Genomic DNA, 10007 nt, shown 5'->3' with positions numbered 1-10007 from the left:
CTGGCAAATAACCCCTCCAATAACCCCCCCCCCCATGAGTGTCATATCTGCAACTGAAAAGAAGTACCACGAATTGCTGTGCAACTAATCATGGATAGAGGCCTATGGTTTCCTAGTTTGTGCAACTAAACACAAGTCATTAGGTTTAGTTGCACACCAAATATGGTTTGAGACCAACTTTACTGAATATTTTCTAAAATGCATGCCAACCAAGTTTCCGTCACCTAGATGTGTTAAAGAAGCCAACTAAAGCAAGTTCAGTGGCCAATTGAAACATGGTTCTAGCCAAAAACCTAAACATGCATTGTAGCCAACAGAAAATGCATAAGTGTGCAACTGAACATGCATCCCAACCAACTGAACATGTATTCTGTCAACTCAGCATGCATGCTAGGCAAAACTGAACATGTATCCTGAACATGTATTTTGAGTGAACACTATAGAAAACCTGAAGTATATGTGCAATAAAAACATGTATCCTAGCCAACTGAACATGCATGCTGGCCAACTGAATATGCATCCTCGCCAAATAGAACATCCATTATAGCCAACTGAACATGCATGCTGGCCAACTGAAAAATGCATCCTGGCCAACTGAGACATCTATTCTAGCCAAAACCAAAAATTTGTAGTACGACAGCAAAAACACAAGAAACTTTTGTACATAGCAAACGAAACCACAAAACAAATATTAAAGTAGTCACGCATATAATCTTGTCCCACACATATATTCTGGTGCCAAACCTACTACAAAGCTATAGTGTAAAAATATGTTCAATATACTAGAAGTAGAAACAGAAACAGCGATGAAAAACATATATCTATAATCTGTCATCCAATTCTTCTTTCTTCTTTCACCTGGATTTCACCGTCTCAATTGTGGCATCAAATTATGTCCAAATTATGTGTAGAAAAATCTAGATCAGCTGCTTGCCAACAGAAAACTTGCAGATCATTGAAACAAACAGAGGGAGAAGTCAGAGAAACTCTGTACTAAAAAAAGTCATGTTCTTGCCAACTATTTACTGCAAACTGTGCAACTAACATAACAAGGCTGTGCAAACAAAAAAATGCATACCTGTTATAAATAAAAGATTCTGCTATAGAGATGTTGCTTTTTGAACTAAGATTGTCATAAAATGGTGTGCAACTACCTATCCTATATACCTAAGAGATTCATCCCCACTATCATATTTATCTCCACATGCAAGCTATCCACATCAGCCATGCAGCCACGTCAGCCCATCTAATGTTTTTCGTTTGAGGTTCATGCCAAATCATTCCTTTGCTGCCGCCTCCACAAGGTGGAGAGTCGCTACCTTCCCCCACAACGCATGGGTTGTACGAATCCATTCCTGGCCAATTAACTGCCCCAACCATTAATTTAATCTCTAGATTCTACTATTCATCTTCTCTCACATACGCATTGGAGTACTATTCATCTTCTCCGCCGAATTAAAGGCAACCCTTTCCTTTTCTTTTACAACAAACTGTGTCATTTGACTGTTTTATCTCCCATACAGTAGGCGATTGTTCCTTTTCGTCTTCCATCCATCGATCATAAATAGATGCGCATTGGTTCCTGCACGAAGCAAAGCACCGCCGCCTCCTGCCTCGCCCCTCCCACCCTCCCTCATGATACCCTAATCCATCCCCTCTTCTCTATCCAGCCCCTGTACAAGTCACGCAGGAGGCCTTCGTCCCACTTCCCCCCATCCCCTCTTCTCCCGATCCAACCCCTGCGTGAGCTGGAGGAGGAGGATTGCGCGAGCTAGAGAACTCCAGTACCCTCCTACCCCCACCATGGCGAGGCCTTCTTTCCTGATCCGTAGGTAGGTAGACGACCAGATGGTGAGGACGGGGCCCTGCTCACTGTCGCCTCATCTCCACCAAGATTGAGGCTGATCCGCTCCTGCACGCTGTTGGAGAACTCCGTGAGGATATCTCCGCCCGAGCCAGAGGTAGATGGCGAGGACGAGGGGCTGCTCATCGCTGCCTCATCTCCTAGCGTTCGAGGCCGATCTGCTCCTGCATGCCGCTGGGAATCCCACGCCAAGGTCAATCTGCTCCAACACACGCGTTTGTCGTGACATGGTGACAGCTACGAGCATCTTATCCACAACTCTCTTTTCTTCCTATTCATTTCTTTCTGTGGATTTATCTGGTGGATGCATCAGCTGAGTGGATTCTTCTTAAATTGTTTCAACTAGACTGCCGCTGTTATCCATCGGGGGATATTATACTTATACCAAGTGCCGCTCTGATTCATCACACATACAACATCAGAGGTATATTCATCGTTAAGCTGGATCATCATGTTTCCATTTCAATCGAAGCTATTCTGATATTGTTATTTTACTTGGTACAAATAAATTGTTGGCCATTTTGTGCACCGAACCAAGCAGCTAGGTATTGGTGTGTCAACGATTAAAGGTAAATTTCTCATTATGGCCCAGTTATAATTATAAAAATATTTAACATGTATTGGGTTATTAACGTATAGCTGTTTTGAGTGCTCTTGACTCATCTGATGCTGGGAATTTGTTGACTGCAGCTAAGGATCAACTTGCCTAGAAAGACAACACAGAAGGACCTGATGCATTAGGCACTGCTTGGGTGCATCATGGGCGCCGAGGAATGTAGTTGACCAAGTTTTCATGCATAGTTACTTTGTGTTGCAAACAAATTCTGACTTCAATGCGATAATTTGGACCTCAGTTCTTATGACAAGTACTCATGCTCTTTTCAGACAAATGCTTTGAGACAAAGAAATTGGTACTCACTTTGGCAAAAATGAGAGAGAATGGAATTTGTTCTTTTTGTTGATACTAGAGCTCCACCACTTCACTGGCACGTATTGTAAGCAACTATAATGGCCAATCCTTTTTATAGTTAGCATTCTTTGTGTAGATAGCAAGCATGCAGATACGAAGATTGATTTACTACAATAATTACTACAACTATCTCAAAAAGGCATTTGTATATGACCGTTCATATTGTGCCCATTTCAGAAACTCCTTTAGCGTGTTGATATACATTAATATAAATATGAGTCACACATGATTGCTTATGTCCTATATTTAGTAAAGAAATGATCGCATAATTCACATTTTGCAGTATTTATATTTATACCAAGTATTGTGTCCATTGCAAAAATATATATCGTAAGCACGTAAATACACTATGCAAAGAGTTGTTCAAATTATCTATCATCATGTTTATAGACTAAGAATTCCCGCAGCAACGCGCGGGGTATAATCTAGTTTACTAGGTTTTTAGGTTGTTTCAAACACTCTTTGATGATTAAAACTTGACATCACTTCCTTGTTTTGTATATGCAGTGCATGTGTGGCAGCAGCCTGAAAAAGGAAAAAAATTGCTTGATCTCAATGAGTTGCCTCCTGATCTCAATGAGCTTTCTCGTGATATGGATCAGCAACAACCCAGCAAGGCACTCTGTTTACTACAGACAGACAAGTCGTGGGCCTAACCCTATGGGCCATGACAATGTGGCAGAGCAGTCATCAACCCGTGGTGTCCCTGTAGTGGTATCTTTGCAGTCAGAGAGTCATACTCTTGATGACACGGGCACCGCGGCAAATGTTCCTAGTCCAACCAGGACTGAGCTCGGTGCTGGCGCTGTTGACGGTGCTGTGCAAGGAGAAGAAGGAGAAGATGAGGCTGGTTCTCAGCCAATGGAACCCTATGTTGGCATGAGGTTTGACACCCTTCAAATTGTTAAGGATCACTACAACAGCTACGCCTTATGGATGGGTTTCTCTGTCAAAATGAACACCTCTAGGCGGACAAGCAAGTATTGGTAAAACAACAGTTTTGCTGCAACAAGTATAAGAAGCCAAAAGCTGATGATGGTGGAGCTGAGGCTCCTCCTATCCCGGACCCTATACCAGATCCAAGACATGTTGACACTGATGAGAAAATGGAAGATGAACCACCAATCTTTGCTGAAGAGGAGGCTGGTGCTAGTAAGAAAAAGAAGAAACGAAAATGCGAGACAATAAAGCAGACTCAATGCAAAGCGAAAATGTTGGTGAAGCTAATGGATGGGCGATGGGAGGTGACGTATTTTGTTCGTGACCACAATCATCCGCTGATGAACAAACCTTCATTGTCCAAATACTTGAGATCTCACCAAGGCATCTCTCCTGATGAAAAGGAGTTTTTGCGCATCTTGTATAACTGCAACTTGACTACAGGCGTGTTTCTATATCTCTTACAGAATTAAGTTTCCCTCTAGGCAGTCCAGTGTGCAATTGTTATGTTACTGGTGTGCAACTAAAATGCCTTAAATGTGCAACTAGATTACCTTGACCGTGCAACTACATAATGTTCCTGTGCAGCTAGATCACCTTCACTGTGCGCCTACATAATGTCCTGTGTGCAAAATGAAAGTGTTTTTAAAAGGGGCAGCTGGTTGTCAATTTCCTGCAACTATCTTCTGTGCCAACTCATATCGTATTATTGTGCAACTAGATATGTGCATTCCTATGACTAATAAAATGTATATTGTTTCTTTTTGTATTATGCAGGACGTATGATGCATGCAATGGCAGAGTTCTATGGATCTGAGATGATGGTGCCATTCGGACCAAAGGCAATAACAAATCCATGTATAAGTTTCCGTAGAGATGACACAAAGGAGGGTGATCTGATTGAGACACCTGCGCACTTCAAGGATATACAAAAAACCGATCCAGACTTCTTCTATAAGGTGAAATATGATGAAGAGGACAGAGTTGTCAACATATTTTGGGTGGATGGCTTAGCTCGAAAAGCTTATGCAGAGGCGTACCACGATTGCATATCGTTTGACACCACCTACATGACCAACATGTACAATATGCCGTTCGCGCCCTTCATAGGAATAAACCGACATGGCCAATCTTTCATGCTAGGTTGTGCATTTGTGAGGCAGGAGTTGGCATCGAGCTTTGATTGGGTCTTTGGAGCATTCCTAGAGGCTATAGATGACAAACCTCCTGACAACTTCATCATCGATCAGGATGGTGCAATGAGGCAGTCAATACAGAGCATCTTTCCAACCACCATGCACCGCTGTTGTCGATGGCACATCATGAAAAAGGCTCAGGAAAAAGTTGGTTGGCTGCTGTGCCAGAATCTAGGACTCTCTGATGATTTCAACAAGTGTGTTGACTTCAGCTTCACTATAGACGAGTTTGAGCAGAATTGGGCTGGGTTAATGATGAAGTACGAGGCTATGACACACACACACACACTTTGAGAAGTTGTATGAATACAAGTCAACTTGGGTGCCATACTACTTCAAACACAGGTTCTTTCCCTTCCTACAATCTACATAGCGTAGTGAGGGGTTCAACGCCGTCCTAAAAAGATATATGAACCCACACAACTCGATGCTGAACTTCGTCAAGCAATATGAAAAAATCCAGAACGACATCCTTGCCAAGGAAGGCTGCAATAATTACATGATAGAACACCTTGAGATTGAGCTGTGTTCCAACTTTCCAATAGAGAAGCAAGCTTACAAAACCTACACTAGGGACCTTTACCGCAAGCTCAGAGAAGAGTTTGAGCTGATTGGACGTTATAATGCATTCCAAGTTGGTGCTGATATATTTGAGCTCAGACCGAACTAGGAATTTGTTGCTAAATATGGTTCTCGAAACTACTTGGTGCAGGCAAGGGTGGAGGAGGGTTCCTATTTGTGTGAGTGCTGTAAAATGGACAAGGACGACATCCTCTGTTGCCACATCCTCAAGGTGTTCACCCATATTAGAGTTGATGTCATATCGGAAAGGTACCTGCTAAGACGGTGGACACCTACTGCTGCACCTAGTGCGCCAGGGACTGGTTATGAGAAACGGATGAAATGCCTCCTTAATCAAAGAAGTAGATAAGGGAGAGGAACATGATATACGATTTTCGGAAACTAGAAAAGTTTGCGAGTGGTTCTGATCCAGCACAAGCTATTGTATACACGCATATGCGCGTAGCACGTACCGAGATCGGCTGCCTGAACAAGTACAAGAAAAAGAAAAAACCGACTGCTGCCACGGGGCCATCAGATGATGGCAACCCTCGAGGACCTCCTCCACCTCCAGGCAGCACTCAGGGAGCTCATCATGCAGGTAATTACCTCCCCCAACTCCTGATATAATAGGTGTGTAACTTCAGTTGCACACATCATTGTGCCCAGTTGCACACATCATGGTGCCCAGTTGCACAGAACAGGCTGCCTAGTTGCGCACGCTGTGTTAGTTTGAGCATCAAGATAACACAATTAACTTGTTTTTCCTGTTCTGGATATAGGTGATGCCAACCCTCAAGGACCTCCTCCACCTCCTGGCTGTACACGGCATCCTCCGCCACCTCCCCCGCGTGCTCCTCCCAATGGCCCTATAGGCAGCACTCAGGGGGCTCATCATCCAGGTAATTATCTGCCCCAACTCCCCATCAAACTAGGTCTGTAACTCCAGTTGCACACATCATGGTGCCCAGTTGCACAGAACAGGCTACCTAGTTGCGCATGCTGTGTTAGTTCGAGCATCAAAGATAACACAACTAACTTGCTTGTCCTGTTCTGGCTATAGGTGATGCCAACCCTCAAAGACCTCCTCCCCCACCTAGCCCAACTAGCAGTGCCCTGCGTGCTACTCCCAATGGACCTACAGGCAGGACTCAAGGGTCTCATCACCCAAGTAAATATCTTCCCCAACTCCCAACAAAACTAGGGTGTGTGACTTTAGTTGCACATATCATAGTGCCCAGTTGCACATAACATGATGCCTAGTTGCGTGCACTGTGTTAGTTTGAGGATCAAGCTAAAAATCTAACTTGTTTTTCCTGTTCTTCCCATAGGCGATTACAATCCAAGTACCATGACGGGCCATGCTACTACAGGTGTTTTTTTTCAACTTAACTTGCACACAACAACCAGTTAGTTGCACAACATGGGTTGTGTGGTTGCAGAGAACATCAGTGCTGGTTGCACAACAAAAAAATACTAAACTTTTTATATGATTATTACACAGGTGATCGTGATGGTCCTACTGCCCCGTTGGAGGCTGCATCCCCTGCACAAGCTTCTGATGATTTTGTGCCCAGGGATCCTCCAAGGGCTACTACAAAGGGTAGGGCAAAGAGTCGACGGTACAAATCGGCACTGGAGCTACACCCAAAGAAGAAAAACAAATGCAGCCAGTGCCAATCTACAGAGCACACTGCTGGTGTGTGTCCACTCAGGCTACTGTGATTCTGTTTCATCGTTTGTAACTTTGGGACAAAAAAGGAAAAGAATGATGTTTTTTGAGCAATGTTGGGACCAAGTGGACACGTTCAACATCTATGATTTCTCTTTATCTAATTTATGCTCCTTGAATTAGTTCATGCACTGTGTAAAAAAGGTTGCTATTTGTGCCTTTGTTGGCAACTGGTTAAATATTTAGTTGTTGAACAATTATATGTCCAGTGCTCCTAATGTATCAACAAAAGTGATGATATTGAGTTGCAAACGGAATTACTACTAGTGTGCAACTACAAAATCTGCTTAAAAATTGTGCAAACCAGCCACTTCGTCCATGGAGCAGAGAAAGAAAAAGAGTACTAACCTAGTCCTTATCGTATCTCAGCAACTTCATTCATGGGGCGGTGTTGTGCACGCTGGTGACCCAATCATATGCCAACTTCTTCCTGATGTTGAGTACTTCCTTGGGTTCGTAGTTGGGCAGTTGGCTACCGTTCCACTCGGTGGCGTTAAGAAGTGCGAACAGCCCACACTCATTACTATGATAGGCAGAAAAGAAAAATTTGTCACATAAAATTAAAACCAATAAAGATAATGCACTCTGTGCAACTGCTTATGTTCTACTGTGCAACTGCTTATGTGCCAGTGTGCAACTACTTATGTGCCACTCTACAACTGGCTAGATAATCCATTAGAAACTCATAAAAATGATAAACAGATTGCAAACTAGTTCCGTGTCTTGAAAAACTAAAGATTGCACAAGTAGAAAAATTGTAAAAACTACAAATTAATGGTAAGAAATTGAGAAGAATGCCATTCTTAATGTCTTACTTGCCGAGCTACTTTGGTACGTCAATGTCAATAATCTAGAAGTGCTCGATGCTGAAATTTGGGTAATGCTTCCTCCATAGCTGGTGTACTGCCCCCGCGATGGTAGAGACAGTGTTCATCCGCTCAATGTTGTCCAACTTCCTGTTGGAATCAAGAACTTCAAAGCGTCCGTCCCTCAAGTTGACATTGAAGACCCAATAATGCCTCCCTCCGTCCTTATTGGTTACATCAGCGCACTTGAGCACTGATAGCATGACCTGCAAGCGTGAATGATTTTAGACACAGATACAGACTGTAGCTAAGAAAAACAGTACAAGACTTAGTCAAGTTAAAAGCAGGTTGCAACAAGTATTTGCCAACTAACAGATGTGTCATGTGCAACTGAACATGCTGTGGGTGCCAACTAAAAGAGATGGATCATGTGGGCACAACACTCACCAAGTCTTTCTTGTCGAGACGGTTCTTGTAATCAAACTTCTTGTTTATCTCATTCACGTTGTGGAACCCTTGCTGTAAATTCATCTGCAGAGATTATAAAACATGCCTCAAACTCCTTAGTAGATGAAAGGCCTCCCTCAATTGGTGAACAAAAAAGTACTACAGAACAAAGATGATGGTAAAGAAGGTTTTGGGAAAACTTACAGAAAACCTCAGTGGCATAATGACCTTCTTTGACCCTTCTGGTAAGTTATCCATGATGTGTAAGATTCCAGTCTCAATAACAATTTTTGACAGCCATTGAACCGGCTTCATCGAATTAACTAACTCCTTTAAAGAAATGTAGAAAGCACCAAACCTGATTATCTCAGGGCTGAATTTTTTCTGAAAGAAATAAAAAGACAAGTTAGCTCGAAGGGTCACAGCAGCAAAAAAAAAGTGCATGAAATTGAAAACGGAACAGTGTGCAACTAAAAGCCCTGTTCTATGCAACATGCTATGCTTTCTGTGCAACTAAGTGGCTGGTCCTATGCAACTGAAAAAGATATATATGTAGGCTATGGGGAGTTAGTTTACCTAGTAGCTTCATCATTTACTCCTGGGTGATGCCTGACCCAATACAAGAGGGCAGCATAAAGCTTGTTCACTATCTCATTGGAGCTGAACGTCTTCTTCTTATTTTAATCAATGAATGGAGACCTTTGAGATGCTACGGGCCTTATTACCCTCCTCTGTCTTCATGCAAGAGGCGGTCCCGAAGAACTACTTGTGCCAACTTCTGGTTCTGCGCATATCGGGGTGTGGCAATTCTCTGGTGATCCGACATCTAGCTCTTGAGCTATTACCTTGCCAACATCATCAGCAGCACACCCTTCATTCACAGCTGCTGGGTCCAACTCACACTCATCAATGCAAATCACACCAGCTTCCGCTGTTTTTGCTGCTGGAGCAGGTGCTGGAGCATCACCATCTATGCCGAGGTCAAAAGATGGTGCATCGCAGAACCCGTCACCATGATAAGAGTTTGATCTTTGTATGGGTTCAAGGACCAGGGCATCTCACTACAAAAAAAGACACATTCGTGACATTTTGGGCCGAACGGATTTTTTTCTGTCATACATATGACACTTCTATGACGATAATTGTGACAAAACCCGGCATCATCATAGATGTGGTGGGCTCCTACTTCTATGACAAAAAATCATAATAGAAAATGGGCTTTTCGTCCAGGGCGGGCCGGAGACGCAGCTGCATGACATTCTTTAGGCTGTCCATGACGGAAAAACCGTGGTAGAAGCGAGGGGAAGGAAAATTTCGGGGAGTTCCCGGTTACGGTGGGAGGTCGGGGGCCGAGTGATGCGCGTTTCTCTCGTATACGTACACGCGTGTGTGCGAGGTGTTGGCTCTAACTGAACCCGAGCGAGGCGTTGGGCTCTAACTAAACCCGAGCGATTGCACTGCAGGCTACGCGTTACTGAACCCGAGCGATCGA

At 43.5% G+C, this 10007-nt stretch overlaps 1 long non-coding RNA gene across 2 annotated transcripts; it reads left to right on the top strand.

Annotated features, from left to right (window-relative positions):
* Positions 1 to 1638: 1638 nt before the first annotated feature.
* On the top strand, positions 1639 to 2787 carry LOC119319426. 2 transcript variants are annotated; one of them, XR_005154480.1, is made up of 4 exons: positions 1639 to 2094; positions 2211 to 2288; positions 2406 to 2433; positions 2555 to 2787. It is a non-coding gene; the product is annotated as an uncharacterized LOC119319426 (long non-coding RNA). The 2 variants fall into 2 exon arrangements; XR_005154479.1 differs by having other exon boundaries at positions 1639 to 2288.
* Positions 2788 to 10007: the final 7220 nt, after the last annotated feature.

Source organism: Triticum dicoccoides, chromosome 6A (genome assembly GCF_002162155.2).
Source record: "Triticum dicoccoides isolate Atlit2015 ecotype Zavitan chromosome 6A, WEW_v2.0, whole genome shotgun sequence".
Lineage (NCBI taxonomy): Eukaryota > Viridiplantae > Streptophyta > Magnoliopsida > Poales > Poaceae > Triticum > Triticum dicoccoides.
This window is presented reverse-complemented; position numbering and strand designations above follow the sequence as displayed.